A 16,659-nucleotide genomic window follows, 5' to 3' on the forward strand; every position below is an offset into this window, starting at 1 on the left:
ATTATGTTGTGATTCCTAGCCAGTTATGATAATAAGGCAAGGGAAATAGAAGGCATACAGATTAGAAGGATCAAACAACTCTCTCTATTTACAGATTATCTATGTAAAGAAACACATGAAATCCATAAAAGAATTCCTCGAACAAATAAGTGTACCCAGCAAGGTGTGAGATGCAAGATAAATGTTTAAAATAAATATATTATATACTAGCTATGAACAAATAAACACTAAAGTTGAAAAAATATACTACTTGGGCTGAGGGTATGGTTCAATGTACTATCTTAGCATGTATGATGCCCTAGGTTCCACAATCAAAATACATATAATACCACTTGCCATCAGTCAAAAAGTACTGAAAAGTAAATCTAGCAAAGCAGTTGCTGGACATGTGTTGAAAACCACACTGATGAAATAAATCTTAATAAATGAAAAGACATATCATAGTAATGATTACAAGACAGAATAATTAGAGTTTCAGTTCTCTACAGATTGAGAAACAGGGTTAAGATAATATTATAAATATTCTAGCAAGATTACTTTAATATATATAAATTGTGGGAGGCCAGCTCCCACCTTTAAAAAGGGTTCCTGTGAGGAGGAGAGAGGTATAAGAAACTTTTAGATAGAAAGATAGTGAAGAGGAAAAAGACAGAATCACAGGATAGCTTCAGGAGGATCTGGATCAAAACCCCATGGTCCCTTCTGCCTCTTAAAAGGGGCCTTTTATAACAATGCCAAGGGGCGGGGCAAAAGACTTCCGTCTTACTAGATCAAAGCACACTGCACAGCCAAGTGTAGACCCTTCCAAACACCTGGTAACCATGCCCATGGTCAAATCATCCCCTTATGCAGCCCTGCTGGGCAAAGCAAGCTCAGATTCTCGGACCCTGAGTAAGTTCTCACTAGGAAACCTCTGTGAGTCTCTACAATAAATATTATTTTTTAAATTTTTATTTATTTATATTTTGTGTATGAGTGCTCTGCATGTATGCCTGCATGTCAGAAGAGGGCATCAGATCTTATTATAGATGGTTGTGAGCCACCATGTGGTTGCTGGGAATTGAACTCAGGACCTCTGGGAGTACAGCTAGTTCTTCAGCTGAGGCATCTCTCCAGTACCAAGTATTTTTTATCTTAAAGCATATATAGGTCACAACAATCAGATCTATATGAAGCGACAAAGGATGTTAACACCTAATGGTATTTTACAAAAGAAGTATAAAGCAGGAGGAATTAGTCACATGGTTTCAAAATGTACTGCATAACTACAGCAATCAAGACTGTTGCAATGACTGAGCACAGATAAATGGAACAAGACAAAGAACCTAGAAATAGGTACAATTATTTTGATTTCTTGGATGCTGGTGCTGGACTGTTATCCCACTGCCTTGTGCTTGCTAGGCAAGCACTCTACCATGGGGTCCTCACCACCTTTATTTATTAATTTATTTTTGAAATGAATTCTCATGTTGCTAAGTATGGTCTTGAATTCCTGGGCTTAAGATATTTTCTTTCTAAGCTTTTTGAGTAGCTGATACTACAGGCACACACCATATTACAAGGCTCTTTTAACTTTTTATTAACACATTTTAATTGTATATATTAGTGGAGCTCAGTGGTGTGTGTGTGTGTGTGTGTGTGTGTGTGTACTGTGAATTGATCAAATCTAACCACTCCGTTTCCACCACATCCCCACTATATAGTAATTCCTATTATACTTTCAAGTCGACTTTAGTGTCTATGAAAGGAAAAACATGCAATGCTTGTCCTTCTCTGTCTGACTCATTTTACTTACTATAATGGCCTTCCATTCTGTTGTAGTTACTTTTTGTCACTATAATAATAAAATACCATAATCAAAAACAACTTAGGGGAGCTAAGGGTTTATTCCAGCTTATAATTCCAGGTAACAATATATCATAGAGAGAAGTCAGGGCAGGAACTCAAGTAGTACCTGAAGCAGAAACCATGGAGAATTGCTGCTTACTGGCTTGTTCTCTGGCTTGTGCTTTCTCTCTCTCTCTCTCCCTCCCTCCCTTCCTCCCTTTCCCCTCCCTCTACCCTCTCTTGTTTTTCAAGACAGGATTTTTCTGTGTAGCCCTGGTTGTCTTAGAACTCACTCTGTAGACCAGGCTGGCCTTGAACCCAGAGATTTGCCTGCCTCTGTTTTAGGGAGGAATAAAGGCATGTTCCACCATACTTGGCTTCCGGCTTACTCTCTTGTACAGCCCAGATCCACTGGCCTAGGGAAAGTGCTATCACTAATCAAGACAGTGTCCTACAGATATAGTCATGAACCAGTCTGGTCTAGCCATTTTGATGGTTTGCCCATTTTAAATTAGAGTATTTTGTTGTTGTTGTTGTTGTTAGTTCTTTGAGTTCTTTATATATTCTAGATTGTCTCAAAATGTAGTCAAGACTGGCTTGGAACTTACTGTGTATTTCAGGCTAGCCTCAAAACTCATGATCCTGAGTGCTGAGATTGTTGGTGTGAGTCACTGTGCCCAGCTTGTGCTCTAGATATTAACTTGGTACCAGATAAATAGCTGGCAAATATTTTCTCCGATTCTGTACATTGTATTTTTGCTATTTTGATGGTTTCCTGTGCTATTCATAACCTTTTAAAGATTTTGGACAAAATTTGAAAAGCAATTTTAAATAGAGAAGAAGATAGCCTTTTCAACAATTGGTTCTCATTAATTGAACATCAGCAGTAAAACCAAAACCAAAAGCCTTTGACTTGAACTTCATGTTTTACAGCAAAAACAACAAACAAACAACCCCTCAACCCCCCAATCAAAAACCAACTAAAAATGGGTCACAAACTTAAACGTAAAGCTTAAAACTTAATAAATAAAATGGGATGGAGATGTGGCTCAATCCCCAGAATAGGAAGGAAAAAGTAAATCCTCAGGACATCGGTTTGGGCATCTCTTAGATCTGATGCTAAAGCTATAATTCCATAAAGGAGGAAATAGGCCTCAAACTAAAAATAAAAACAAAAACAAAAAACCACCACTTACGTTGAGAAAGTCCTCCTCAGAAGATGAAAGACAATTACAAAGTGAAAGAAAATATTTGCAAGCCACATATCTAGAGTATAAAAGAACTTTAAAAATTCAATAGTGAAAACTGATGCAGTTCAATTAGGAAATAGGCTAGAAACACAAAGGGATATTACATTGAGGACAATATATAGAGGGTGAAGAAGCCCATGGGAGGATGCTCAACATCTTAGCATTTAAGGAAATGAAAATTCAAGTCACAATGAGATACAGTTGCATATTCTGACACATACCAATTTGAATGGCTAAAATGAAAAGTAGAGACATTATGAAATATATATATATATATATATATATCCCCTCCAAAAACAGCTCAACAGTTTCTACAAAACAAACATGCCACTAGCATATAATCCAACAGTTGCACTTCTGAGAATTTATCTCAGAGAGAGGAATATTTCTGTTTATATAGAGACTAATACACAAAAGTTTATAGAATCTTTATCTATAGAAATGGCTCAGCAGTTAAAAGTACTTGCTACTCTTGCACAGGACCAGGTTCAATTCCCAGCACCCACATGGTGGCTCACAACTTGTAGTAGGCTTTGTTTGGGCCACCAACCAGCTCCCAAATCATAACATGGAGACTTATTATTAGTTATGAATACTCATCCTTAGCTTATGCTCATTTCTGGCTAGCTTTTTTCTTTAGCTTAAATTAACCTGTTTTTCTTCATCTATGTTTTGCCTTGGGCTTTTTACCTTTCTTTCATTCTGTATGTCCTACTCTGTGTCTGGATGTCTGACAGCTGCCTGGCTGGCTGCCCTGAGCATCTCCCTCTTCTTTTTCCTCATTTTCTCTTCTCCTCCTTTCTCTTTCTGAGCCTAGATTTCTCCTCTTACTTATTCTCTGTGTACAATATTATTTTAAGATGTGTAACATTTGTTTATGCCGTGGAACATTTGTTTCATGATGCAAAGATGTGTTGCATTCTTTTATGTTGCATTTGTTTAACTCTGTGAAGCTGTATTACTTTGCCTGTCTAAAACACCTCATAGTCTAATAAAAGAGCTGAATGGCCAATAGTGAGGCAGGAGAAAGGATAGGTGGGGCTGGCAGGCAGAGAGAAATATGGGAGAAAAGGAAGAACGAATAAGAGAACAAGGAGAGGAGGACATCAGGGGCCAGCCACTCAGCCACCCAGCTACACATCCAGACACAGAGTAAGAAGGAAAGAAAAGGTATACAGGAATAGAGAAAGACAAAAGCCCCAAGACCAAAGATAGATGGCATAATTTAAGTTAAGAAAAGCTGGCTAGAAACAAGCCAAGCTAAGGCGAGGCCTTTATAATTAAGAATAAGCCTCCATGTGTGATTTATTTTGGAGCTGGGTGGCGGGCCTCCAAAAAGAATAAAAAGTAACCAACTACAATTCTCTCTGCTGGCCAGCCCCAACTATCCCTCTACTGTCTAGCTATTGGATGTTCAGCTTTTTATTAAACCAATCAGGTGCCTTAGGCAGGCAAATCAGCACATCTTTACATCATTAAACAAATGCAGCATAAACAAATGCAACACACTTTTACATAGTTAAAGTAATATTCTGCAATATAAACAAATGTCACACATCTTTACATGGTTAAAGTAATATTCCATACCAACAACTGCCTATAACTCTAGTTCAAGGGGATCCAATGCCCTTTTCTGCCCTTCAGGTACAGACATGCATATAGTGGACAGGCATACATGCAAATAAAACACCCATATATAAGCTTAAGAAAAAGCTCATGATTCAAAACACAGATTTTTTAATGGGTGAATGGATGAACTGGCACCTCCATAGCAGGGAATAGTACACAACAATAAAAATAGAATTAACTATTAATACATGCAACAACCAGGATGGATCTCCAGAGAATTATGCTAAGGAAAGCCAATTTTGAATAGTTACATTCTGTATGATTTTGTTTATTAAACATTTATTTACTTATTTATTTTATGTGTATGTGTGTGAGCCTGCATGAGTATATGTGTACCATATGTGTGCAGGAACTCAGGGAGGTCAGATGAGAATGTTGGATCTCCTGTGACTTAAGTTACAGGTAATTGTGTGCTGTCATGTGGGTGCCAGGAACTGAACCTGGGTCCTCTATGAGAACAATAAGCGCTCTGAACCACTGAGCCATCTCACCATGTAGCCCTGGCTGGCCTGGAGCTCACTATGTAGACCAGGCTGGCCTTGAATTTACAAAGGTCTACCCAACACTGCCTCCTGAGTACTAGGATTAGATGTGTGCTACCACACCTGGCTTATTTAACATTTTATTTTATTTTATTTATTTTTGTTTATAAAAGAAATCATTTAGTTGGGAAATTGCTTACAATTTCAGAAGGTGAGTCTATGACCATCATGGCAGCGAGCATGGAGGCAGCCAGCAGACAAGCTTAACACTAGAACAGTATATAAGAAGTTATAGATTGATCTGCAAGTTGGAGGCAGAAAGAGATAGAGCCTGACATGGGTTTTTGAAACCTCAAATCACACCCCCAGTTAGACACCTCTTCCAACAGGGATACACCTCCTAATCCTTCCCAAACAGTTCCACCAACTAGGTACCAAGAATTCAAATATTTGAGCCTATTGGGGCCGTTCTTCAAACCACCATATTCCACTCCCTGGCCCTGATAGGCTTGGAGCTATATCATAATGCAAAAGGCATTCAGGCCAACTTCAAAAGTCCCTGTAGTCTTTCACAGTCTCAAGACTGTTTAAAAGTTCAAAGTCCAAAATGTCTTTGGAAACTCATGCAATCTTGTAACTCTAACCCCAGGATATGGTATGTATAGTCCAACAATGGCCATCTCACACTAGAAAGGCCAAGAATCTGGTAGTTGTTTAGTCCAGGGGGTAGCTGTTTCTTGGAAATCCCAATCTAGTGCTGAAGACCTGGAGGATTCCTTGAGAGCTCCTGGTCTTCAGTCTACTTTGGAATCTTGAAGAAGTATATTCTGACATCAGTGAAGGAATGTAGCAGCAACAGGATAGATGGATTTGCCAGGGAAAGTGAGGGCAAGCAGGCAAAAAGCTAAGTTTCCTTCTTCCATGTCCTTTTGTTTTCTATTTAATGTTTTAAAAACTATAGGCATACCAAGTTGGGGCAGGGCTATAAGTTCCTCTGCCCTGCATCAAGGCTGAGTAAGGCATCCCACCATATGGAATGGGCTCTAAAAAGTCATTTCATGTACCTGGGATAGGTCCTGGTCTCATTGCCAGGGGCTAGCCTGTGTTGACTACCCAAGGGAGGTCTTACCCGCTATGAGGAGTGAATGGGGGATGAGATGGAGGGGAGGTGGAGGGAATGGGAGAAGGGGAGGGAGGGGGAACAGTGGTTGGTATATAAAATGAAAAAAAATTAAAAAAATTATAGGCATGGTGAATATATTAGTGTTGCCAGGGGCTGAGTGGCCAAAGGCAGAAGGGAATGAGTAGCTAAAAGTGGGCGTCCTGAGGTGTCCATGTGATGGGAATAGTCTGTTCATGAATGTATCAATGTCAGTACTGTGGCTGTGATACTGTACAGTAGCATAGTAAATTATCATTCAGAGAAAAGTGATAAAGAGTACAAAGTCTCTCTGGATCATCTCTTATAACTGTATGTGAACATATACTTCACAATGAAAAAATTAACTAAGGAAGCATGTACAGAAACAAAAGATCCTTGGATCTGCAAGGATTAGAGTATGAGAAGTGCAGATACTAAGGGGTATCACTTTTATATCTGATCATATTCCAAATCCCTGGCTCAGTGTTTTTATGAGACAGAGCCATGTGGGTTCATGCTATTCCATGTGCATAGGTGACTTCCTTAAACACTGCAGATTTGGGGGACTCTTCCTTATGTGTCCATTGTCTCTTGCTTCTTGATTTTTGTTAGACCTAAAACAGATTGCTTCGTTTCAGTTCCAGGATCTTTCTTAAGTATGGGAAACTGTCATGTCATGATTAACTGTCATGATTTCCCTTTTGCAGTAAGTTTTCATCAAAGAGTCAGAGTTATTTTTCCTGGGGTGATTTTCCTTGTTGCTTGTGTGATAGAGATTTCTGGTTGTCCCCCGACTTTCATTCCCTTCCCTTTTAAACAGAATTTCCAATTTTGAGTTTGGCCTATGACTGCCCATAGTAAAGGTTGCACTGCCCAGGTTTCATTGTAGCTGTGTGTGAGTCTCTGATCAAGTAAAGACATTCTATTCTGATTGAGCTCCAAAATAAATGGAGCTATCAATTTACTTAAAAACAACAGTGGTGAATAGATCAATAAAATACTTTCTGTAAATGTGGTGTGTTCTGTATTGAATTGTGTCTCTCAAAAGATATGCTGATATCTTAACTCTAGCGTCTAAGAATTTGGTCTTCTTTGGAAATAGGGTTTTTGCAGAAGTAATCTAGTTAAGATGCACTCATATTGAAGTAGGACAAGTATAATCCATTGTGAGTGGTGTTCTATGGCAGTCACACAAAGACCGATTCAGGGAGTGTGCACGTGATGCATCTAAGCCAGTGGTTCTTAACTTGTGGGTTGTGACCCCTTCAGGGGGATTGAATGACCCTTTCACAGGGATTGCTTAAGACCCTCTACATATCATATAGTTACATTATGATTCATAACAGTAGCAAAATTACAGTTATGAAGTAGCAATGAAATAATGTTATGGTTGGGGGTCACCACAGCATGAGGAACTGTATTAAAGGGTCACAGCATTAGGAAGGGTGAGAACCACTGGACTGAGCACCAAGGAACATCTGGGGCTAGTGAAGCTAATGGGAGGCATGGAACAGATGCTAGCTTAGAGCCCTCTGGAGGGAGGAGCCCTGCTTGCTGATACCTCAGTGTTTGGCTCCAGCCTCCAGAACTGTAAGACAATAAATAGGGGTCTCCTAAGCCATGTAGTGTGCATGGTTATAACAGACCTATGGAAGTAGTACACTACTTTCACAGTTCTTTGGGGGTACTTTGTTCCTAAGTGTGTATTATTAGGTGATTAGGTCATGAGGATGCAGCCGTCATGAATGGGTTTAGTATCCCTATTAATGAGACTGAAGGGAGCTTGTTTGCCCTTTCTACTGTGGCAGCAAGGAAGCACCATCTATGTAGGGGAGGAGTGAAGAAGGTATAGGAGGAGAGAGAAATACCCCTGCCCCTCACACCCCTTACCAAATACTCAATCTGAATCTGCTGGCATCTTGATCTTACTTAGATTCCAGAACTGGGAGAAATAAATTTCTAACCTTAATGCATTACCCAGTCCAATGTAGCTTATTGTTAAAGCCCAAATTGATTAAGTCGGGGTGTATTTAAAAATGGGCTGGCCATGCAAAGATTTCTTAATTTGAGTCCTGAGACATTTGGACTGGCTGTACCTTGTGTTTCTTAGGAGAACCTCACTGTACCAAACATGGAAATTGTTCGTTGCTCTAAAGCCCTCTCTTCCAGCTTATGTATGCTTTTACCAGTGATTTGATGTGCTTGAATGCCAGGCAAAGTGTAAAGTGAATGGTAGATGCAAGGCCTGGGTGGTTTCCATGGAGACCTCCCATCCTTTGTTCAGCAGTTGTCAGGGAAACATTTAGTTTCAGTTTGTGGGGTCTACCTATTTCCACAGCTCTTGGAAGAGGTTTTGGTTGAATCTCTTCAACAGCCTGATGAATTTGGAGCAGAATTTGTCTAGTTCCTTTAGAATTATATTACATTTTCCTGCAACCCATGGATGTTAACTAATTTTCTGTCTGAAGTGATCAGACTGCTCATTTATGCATATGCAATAAACGTTTTTTTGAGCTTTGGGAGAGAAAACCGAGGTTCATAGACAGAGAAGCTAACTCCAGAAAATCGATGCCACGTGGTTCTAGTCCATGTGGGTTGTTTTTGAGCCAGGATCTCACACTAGCCTTGAGTGGCTTTGAACTTTATATACGTGACCAAGCTGGCTTCAAACTTACAGTAATCCTCCTGTCTCAGCCTTAAAAGTTCTAGGATTTACATGTCCTAGCCATTGTGCCCACCTAGTCCATGTGCTTTAACTTTCCCTATGGTATGAGAGAGTTGCATAAAACTGTTTACAGGCTGTTAAAAATGGCTGGCTCAGCATGTGTGTTTATTGCTTTTAGTTAGCTCTTGAATCAGTAGCTGGAGCTGGTAGTGGTGAGCGGAAATGCTGGTGACAGCACAGATTCTAGGCATCACCAATTCAAATAAATGAAAGTTTTCTAGAGGGTTATTACTATTGTGACAACTTCCCCATTGTTTTCTTTCCAAATCAGTCAGATGAGGTAGATTGCAAAGTGTCTTCCAATGCTTTGCAACTCTTTCCTTCAAGAGGTGGAGCCCATTTCTTAACCGTTAGCATCTTGACTGGCCTTGTAACTTGGGTTGACCTGACCATAGACTACAGTAAAAGTGACCTTGTGCGGGCTTTGAGCCCAGGCACAAAGAATCACTACAGTTTACTGCTTTGGGAACTCTGCCACTGTGTGGAAAAACCACAGGCGTGGGCTGCAGGAAGGGAGTCCATGTGAAGGAAAATAGTGGTACCAAGTCAACCAAATAGCATAAATGCAGAAACCTAAGTAAGCCCACCTGCGATCAGTGGCATTTGGCCCATATCAGTATAGTTGCCCAGCTGAACTCAGCCCAAATTACCGAGCCCCAGAATTTTGAACTGAAGTATTGCTTTAAGGCACTTAACTTTGGGGGTGATTTGTTATCCAGTGGTTGATAATTGACATAGCCAGGTTTGGAAGCTTTTGAATGATCAAGGCTCACCTGTAACCTATCTTCTGTTACTCCCAAAATCCTTACTAACAGCATCTAGAAATAATTGTGGCTAATTGAAGGAGAAAAGATGCTATTAGCAGGATTTTCAGTAGTTCCACCTCTTTCTAGGAAAGCTTCAGAGGAGATTCGAAAGATTCACAGGTAGAGGGCAGTAGGGCCAGAACTACTACAGCCTGATCACACCATAGAATTGGCCCAGTGAGGGTACTGGTATTTTAGATACTGAAGATTGGATGCCCCAACTACAACACAAACATTTCCTTTATTACACAGGTATTGGACTGTCCTTGGATCTGGGTGTTGCAGTTATCCACTCTTCATACTTTGCATCAAAGATTCAAATGCCAATATCTATTCAAATCCTATCAAGTTGACAGTCAAGATTGACTACCATAGTGGCAGAGTGCTTTTCTAGTAGGCATAAGGCCCTAGGCCCTATCCTCCCAGCACCACAAACCAAACAGAAAAGAAAAACAAGTGTCACATGAACCAAGTTCATTGTACAGCTAGTCAACCTATAGGTTCACTAAGGTATGGGTGATATCTGGCCAAGGTTAGTCCTGTGCCCAGACCTTTACTTTGCAGAAATCAGGAAAGTATTTGGATTGAGGATGTGGCTTGGTGGTAGAGTGCTTGCCTAGCATGCAGAGGGCTGTGGATTCTATTCCCTAGCACCACACACACAAAAGAAAGTATCTGACATTTGTAGCTTATTTAATTGAAAGTAGGTGGACAACTTCATGAATATTGATAGGATTCTGATGTTGGAAAGCGAAAAGAAAAATGGCAAATGTTAGTTAGTTCTATCCTGTATGCTGATCAACTCAATTCCTTACCACACAGGATGAAGCCAGACTTTTAGTTTGTTTCCATATTGTATTGAGAGGAAACAGTTCTGTACCCCAGCCTTTGTTTCCTTTCATAGATGTATGCTTGTGGGCATTTGGAGCTACTGGGACCAAAATTGCATATACCTCTGGCTACTGAGGTATGAACAGCACGTCTTTCAGTTGCAGGGCCCAAAGATGCTCCATTCATTCCATAGTGTCCTACCCTTGGGAATTGAATGATTGATACCTTAGTGAGCCTATAGGTTGACTTGGTTCATGTGACACTTGTTTTTCTTTTCTGTTTGTTTTGTGGTACTGGGAGGATAGGGCCTAGGGCCTTATGCCTACTAGGGAAGCACTCTGCCACTGTGGTGGTCAATCTTGACTGTCAGCTTGATAGAATTTAGAATCGCCCAGGCAATTCCTGCTTTCATCTAGCCCTGCTTCCTGACCGTGCAGGCAGTGTGACCAGTTGCCTCACATTCCTTTAGAAATGGACTCCCTGCCACAATGGATTGCACCCTCAAATTCAAGCTCCAAGAAACCCTTCCTGGAGTTGCTTTTGTCAGAGTATTTTGTCATAGCAATGAAACAAATAATAGATGAATTTAATGGCCACATTACACTGACTAATCTCTCGGTCAATAACCAAGCCAATTCCATAACCAAATCCCCTGTGGCTTTGCTGTCCTTTGTCTATGTGTCCTGCACCTCACACTTAGCTGACACTTCCCTGGTGACCACCTCCCTAAGATTAGATCTCATGCCACTGAGCTACACAAATCCATGTGGCTATGTCCTGGTGCTATAGAGGACTGGAGTATACTGCTTGTCATGAAAGAGACCCTGCTGTTGAGGAGAATGACCCTGAATATGGAAGGGCTCTTATCCAGATTCAGTGCCCTGGAGTAGGCAGCTCTGGGTGCCACTGGGCTCTTCAAGGGGGAGGTTGCCAGGATGGCAGGAAGTTTGAGAGGTGTGTTTGTTATTTTAACTACTGGATAAGGTCTTCATTGGAACTTGACAAAGAAACCAAATAATCAAAGTCAGATTGCTTAGTTCACCCAAGGTGAGTGTTTCTGGAATAAGTTTTGCTCCATTCTAGAAGCCTCCAGTCTATTTATATTTTGAATCTAGAGTAGAACTCCAGTATGATCTAGGCTGAACTTTCATTTATTCATTCCCAGCATGCCAAAGACCTTTGTATAATATTAGTGGTCCACTTAGTGGAAATGCTCTGGTTCGCCCTATTGTTATAAAGGTACTAGTTTCTTTAAAAAAGAAACGTGTGCCTAAAATATTCTGCACAAATATAGAACATACTGAAATCAACTCAGGAAAATTCTAAATAACCTGAAAATATTGTTTTACCCTTTTTCGATTTATTTTTTTCAAGACAGGGTCCCATTATGTGGCTCTGGCTGTCCTAGACTCATTCTGTAGACTAGGCTGGCCTTGAACTCACAGAGCTCCATCTGCCTCTGCCTCCAGTGCTGGAAATTAAATTAAAGGTGTGTGCCACCATGCCTGGCTCTTTTTTGTTTATCTTTTGAGACAGAACCTTATTCTGTAGCTTAGGCTACCCTGAAATTTACTTTGTAGCCCAAGCTGGCCTCCAGTTCGTGGTGATCCTCCTGTCTTAGCTTCCTGAGTGCTAACTAAAGGCATGCACCACAGGCTTTTGCTTTCGAAAAGCACTAAAAATGTCAGAAAACGAACTATCGGCAAAGCTAATCTTTTGGCTTGTGAGTTAAATCTGAGTTGCCAGAACCAGCAGAAGCTTTATATAATTCTGGCAGTTCATTTGTGTTCACCTGAGGTTTCTCTGCTTCCAGCTGCACAGAACTTCTGTGATTTACAAAGCCCTGAAACTTGGGCCGGCATCCTGAGAGTAACTCCCTCCTGTAACCTGTGCTGTAGTTGCATTTTAATTCAGTTCTAGTGTCAAGACTGCTTGTGTGTGTGTGTGTGTGTGTGTGTGCCGGGTTTCCTTCATTTCATCAGTTTCTGCTGTTTAGGCCAGTGCCTGGCACAGTCTCTCCTTAGTAAATTTGACTTCTTACTGGGGAGCCTGCTCTTCTTTTCTCCTAAATGGATGGAGAGGGCCCTTTGTGACTTGGCAGTTCACTTCATGGCCCACCTCCCCTCTGCTGACCTTTGTGTTGTTCGATCCCTGTTTCTTCTCAGGCATGTACCAGCTCTGAGGAACCCTTGAACCTGTGGTGATGAATACCCACATGATTGCAGCCAATCTGGGCAGCTTGGAAAGCCATGACATTGGCTTGTCAAAGAAGGCCTAGTTGAAAAAAGTCACAAGAGATCAGCATCATCAATGAAATCATCACACCAGTACCAATTCTCCTCAAATTTAGGTGCATAATAAAAAAAAATTACCATGGAGTCAAGCATGGAGCTCACATCTGCAATCCCAGAACCCGAGAGGGAGATGAAGGCAGGAGTTTCAGAAATTCAAGCCAGCCTTGGCTACATGAGACCATGTGACTGTCTCAAAGACTGTATTGGATAAGTGCCTGGTGTCCACCATAGCTGTCTTCACTTTAGTAGCTTCCTTTCTTTGTATACCAGGAATGTTTACTGGCCTTGCTTAGCTTTGTAGTCTGTGAGCTGTGCAGGTTCTCTCCATCCTTCCACGACCCCCTAGCTAGTGCCTCCCTGAAGTAGCTAGTATCTTGCTGTGGAGGGTCTCCCAAGGATGTTGGGAGTGTGTGGGGGGGTGATCACTGCAATGAGATCTACAGAGAAGGGGAGCTGTCTTCTTACTTTCAAGAACTCCTAATATTAGCCAAGCTGCTGGTGGATGTAGTTCAGAGTTCTTAGGTTCTACAGCAGCAAGTAGCAGATACTTGGCTCCAGAGCTTGATCCACCTGCTGACCTCAGACTCATGAGTATCAAGCTGCAGTATTATTCTCAGTTGATGGAATCTGCTCTTGGCTCTGAAGGTGAGGGCTGTGCACTTCACTGCTGAGTTAAACCTCATGCAGCCTGGACTTTTAGCTTGTTGACATATGGTCCTCTAACTCTCTATAACCACCTGTGGGCTCTCTTTCTTACCCCAGGGATGTGATAGGTTAAATTTGGGGTGTCTGACTTGTTATTTTCCTTTTTTTTTTACATCCCTCCAGGGTAGCTCAATTTTAATCGGAAGGTCTCTCTCAAGATGGCACCTGGCTACATTGCCTTCCAAATCATATAGAGTACAAAGTAGGATAGAGTACAAATCCTATAAGGTTCAAAATAGGATTCCTCTCCATTACCGACCCATCTGCTGAAAGAACCAGTTTCATCAAAACCTACAACTAGACTTGAGGCTTGTCACTTGTCCTATGGGTAGGACTGCCAACTTCTTTTCCCCAAGGGCACCTCCACCTGACTTACTTGTGGATGAGGCTTCTGCTTCCCATTCCCTGACATGGGAGCCATTTGATTGGAGCTGTGGAGCTTTTTTTGGCGGGGGGGCGGGGGTTATGTCATTTGCAATGCTTACCTTTCCCGTCCAGATAGCTAAGAATAACCTTGACCTCCTGATCCTCCTGTCTCCACCTCCTGAGTGCTGGGATTCAAGGGATATACAACTCTTGGCTTGCCTGTCACTCTTGTACTTTGCTGTTATTCTAGCACCGCCTTTGTGAATTTCTATAGCTCTTTAAAGCTTCCTTTTAAAATAGAATTTATATTTTCTTTATAATCTATGGTCAGGCAGGATTCCAGGTCCTTTAGACTTTAGAAAATTTGTTTGTAAATCAATTCAAAATTTGTTAAAGACTTTTTTTTCAAGATAGGGTTTCTTTGTGTAGTTTTGGTGCCTGTCCTGCATCTCACTTTGTAGACCAGGCTGGCCTTGAACTCACAGAGATCCTCCTGGCTTTGCCTCCTGAGTGCTGGGATTAAAGGCTTGTGCCACCACCACCACCCGGCTCAAAATTTGTTAAAGTCTTTAATGTGTAAGAGCTGAAACTGTGGCTGGGCTTGGTGGTGCACACCTTTAATCCCAGCACTTGGGAGGTAGAGGCAGGCAGATCTCTGTGAATTTGAGGCCAGCCTGGGCTACAGAGTGAGTTCCAGGATAGCCAGGGCTATATAGAGAGACCCTGTATCAACAAACAAACCCCCCCCCCATATATCCCAACCAACCAACCAACCAACCAACCAACCAACCAACCAACCAAACGAACAACCCTGAAACTCTGAAAATGCTGGAAGCAAACATTTGAAGACAGAGGCAGACACATGTGTTTTCTGAAAAACACTTCAGTAGCCTAGGGTATAAGACCAAGAGTTGACACAGGAATTGTATGAAATTAAAAAGCTTCTGCAAAGCAAAGAAAATAATCAGCAGAATGAAGAGACAGCCTACAGAATGGAAAACAATCTTTTCTAACTATACACCTGACAGGAGATTAATTTCTCGAATCTATAAACACTTCCAAAAATTAAACACCAAACTACCCAAATCATTGAATCAGCAAATAGGCAAGTAAATAGGTAGTTATCAAAGGAAGAAACACAAGTGAATAAAATAAAAAAGTATTCAAATGAAAACATTGAGATTCAATCTCACAGCAGTCAGAGAGGTAATAAAGAAAACAAATGATAATACATTCTGGAAAGCATGTGGTAAGAGGAACTCTTGTTTACTACTGGAGGGAGTGTAAACTGGTGGTGCCACCACTGTGTAAGTCAGTGTGGAGGTTCCTTAAAAAGCTAAACATGTGGGGCTGGAGAGATGGCTCAGAGGTTAAGAGCACTGGCAGTTCTTCCCGAGGTCCTGAGTTCAATTCCCAGCAACCACATGGTGGCTCACAACCATCTGTAATTTGATCTGGTGCCCACTTCTGGTGTGTAGGCAGAATACTGTATACATAATAAATAAATACATCTTTAAAAAAAAAAGCTAAACATGCTTTCTAATCTGCCATCTGCAGTGGATTTCATAAAGATCCTCATGTGGGAGGACTGTAATGCTCAATGTTGAACCCTCAGACCCTATAGAAAATATAAAGGCCAAGGTTCAGGATGAGAAATGTATTCCCTCTGATCAGCTAAGGTTGCTCTTTGCTGGCCAGCAGCTGGAAGATGTTGCACTTTGTTTGACTACAATACTCAAAAGGAGTCTACCCTTCATTCTGTGTTGAGACTTCATGGTGGTGCTGAGGAGAGGAAGAAGTCTCACACCACTCCTAAGAAGAATGAGCAGAAGAGAAGTTAAGTTGACTGTGCTGAAATACTATAAGGTGGATGAAAATGGCAAAATGAGTTGCCTTTGTCGAGAGTGTCCTTCTGGTGAATGTGGTGCTGGAGTTTTCATAGCCAGCCACTTTAATGGTCATTACTGTGGCAAGCGTTTTTCGACTTACTGCTTCAACAAACTGGAAGACAAGTAATTGGGTATGAGTTAATGAAACAATAGGAACTGAAAGAAAACTATGCACTCCAAGGAATCTAAGTCAGTGTTTATTGCTGCACTATTCACAATAGCCAAGATATGTAATCAGCCCAAATGTATATCAACCATCAGTAGGTAAATGGATAAAGAAAATTTTCTTAGCCATAAAGAATCAAATTATGACATTTGTAGGATGGAACTGGCAATCATGTTAAATGATCCAAGCCAAACTTAGAAAGACAATATGTTTTTTTTCTCATATGTAGAATCTTGATTTAAACACACACACACACACACACACACACATACACACAATAAAACAGGAGGGACTATTTTGGAGGTGGTAGGACACCAGCAAGGTGGAGGGAGGAGGTATGGAGGAGGGTAGTGAGGGCAAGTGAGAACAAGATACAATGATACAGATGTATGGAAATATCATCATCAAAAACCATTCTTTTATATACTAAGTAAAAGACTTAATAAAATATAACTTCTAATTATATAAGTTACAAAAAAGGAAAATTTATTTGATTAGGTCGATAGTCATACAGTTCACTATCCAGAGATTCAAAACACCATATATTG

At 40.9% G+C, this 16,659-nt stretch overlaps 1 protein-coding gene and 1 pseudogene across 11 annotated transcripts in view; both read left to right on the forward strand.

Annotated features, from left to right (window-relative positions):
* Reps2 (RALBP1 associated Eps domain containing 2) overlaps positions 1-16,659 on the forward strand; it is a 235,645-nt gene that overhangs the window by 54,423 nt on the left and 164,563 nt on the right. The window lies entirely within an intron of this gene.
* On the forward strand, positions 11,464-16,072 carry LOC128113431 (ubiquitin-40S ribosomal protein S27a-like; annotated as a pseudogene).

Source organism: Peromyscus californicus, unplaced genomic scaffold (genome assembly GCF_007827085.1).
Source record: "Peromyscus californicus insignis strain IS unplaced genomic scaffold, ASM782708v3 Scaffold_10__1_contigs__length_136768540, whole genome shotgun sequence".
Lineage (NCBI taxonomy): Eukaryota > Metazoa > Chordata > Mammalia > Rodentia > Cricetidae > Peromyscus > Peromyscus californicus.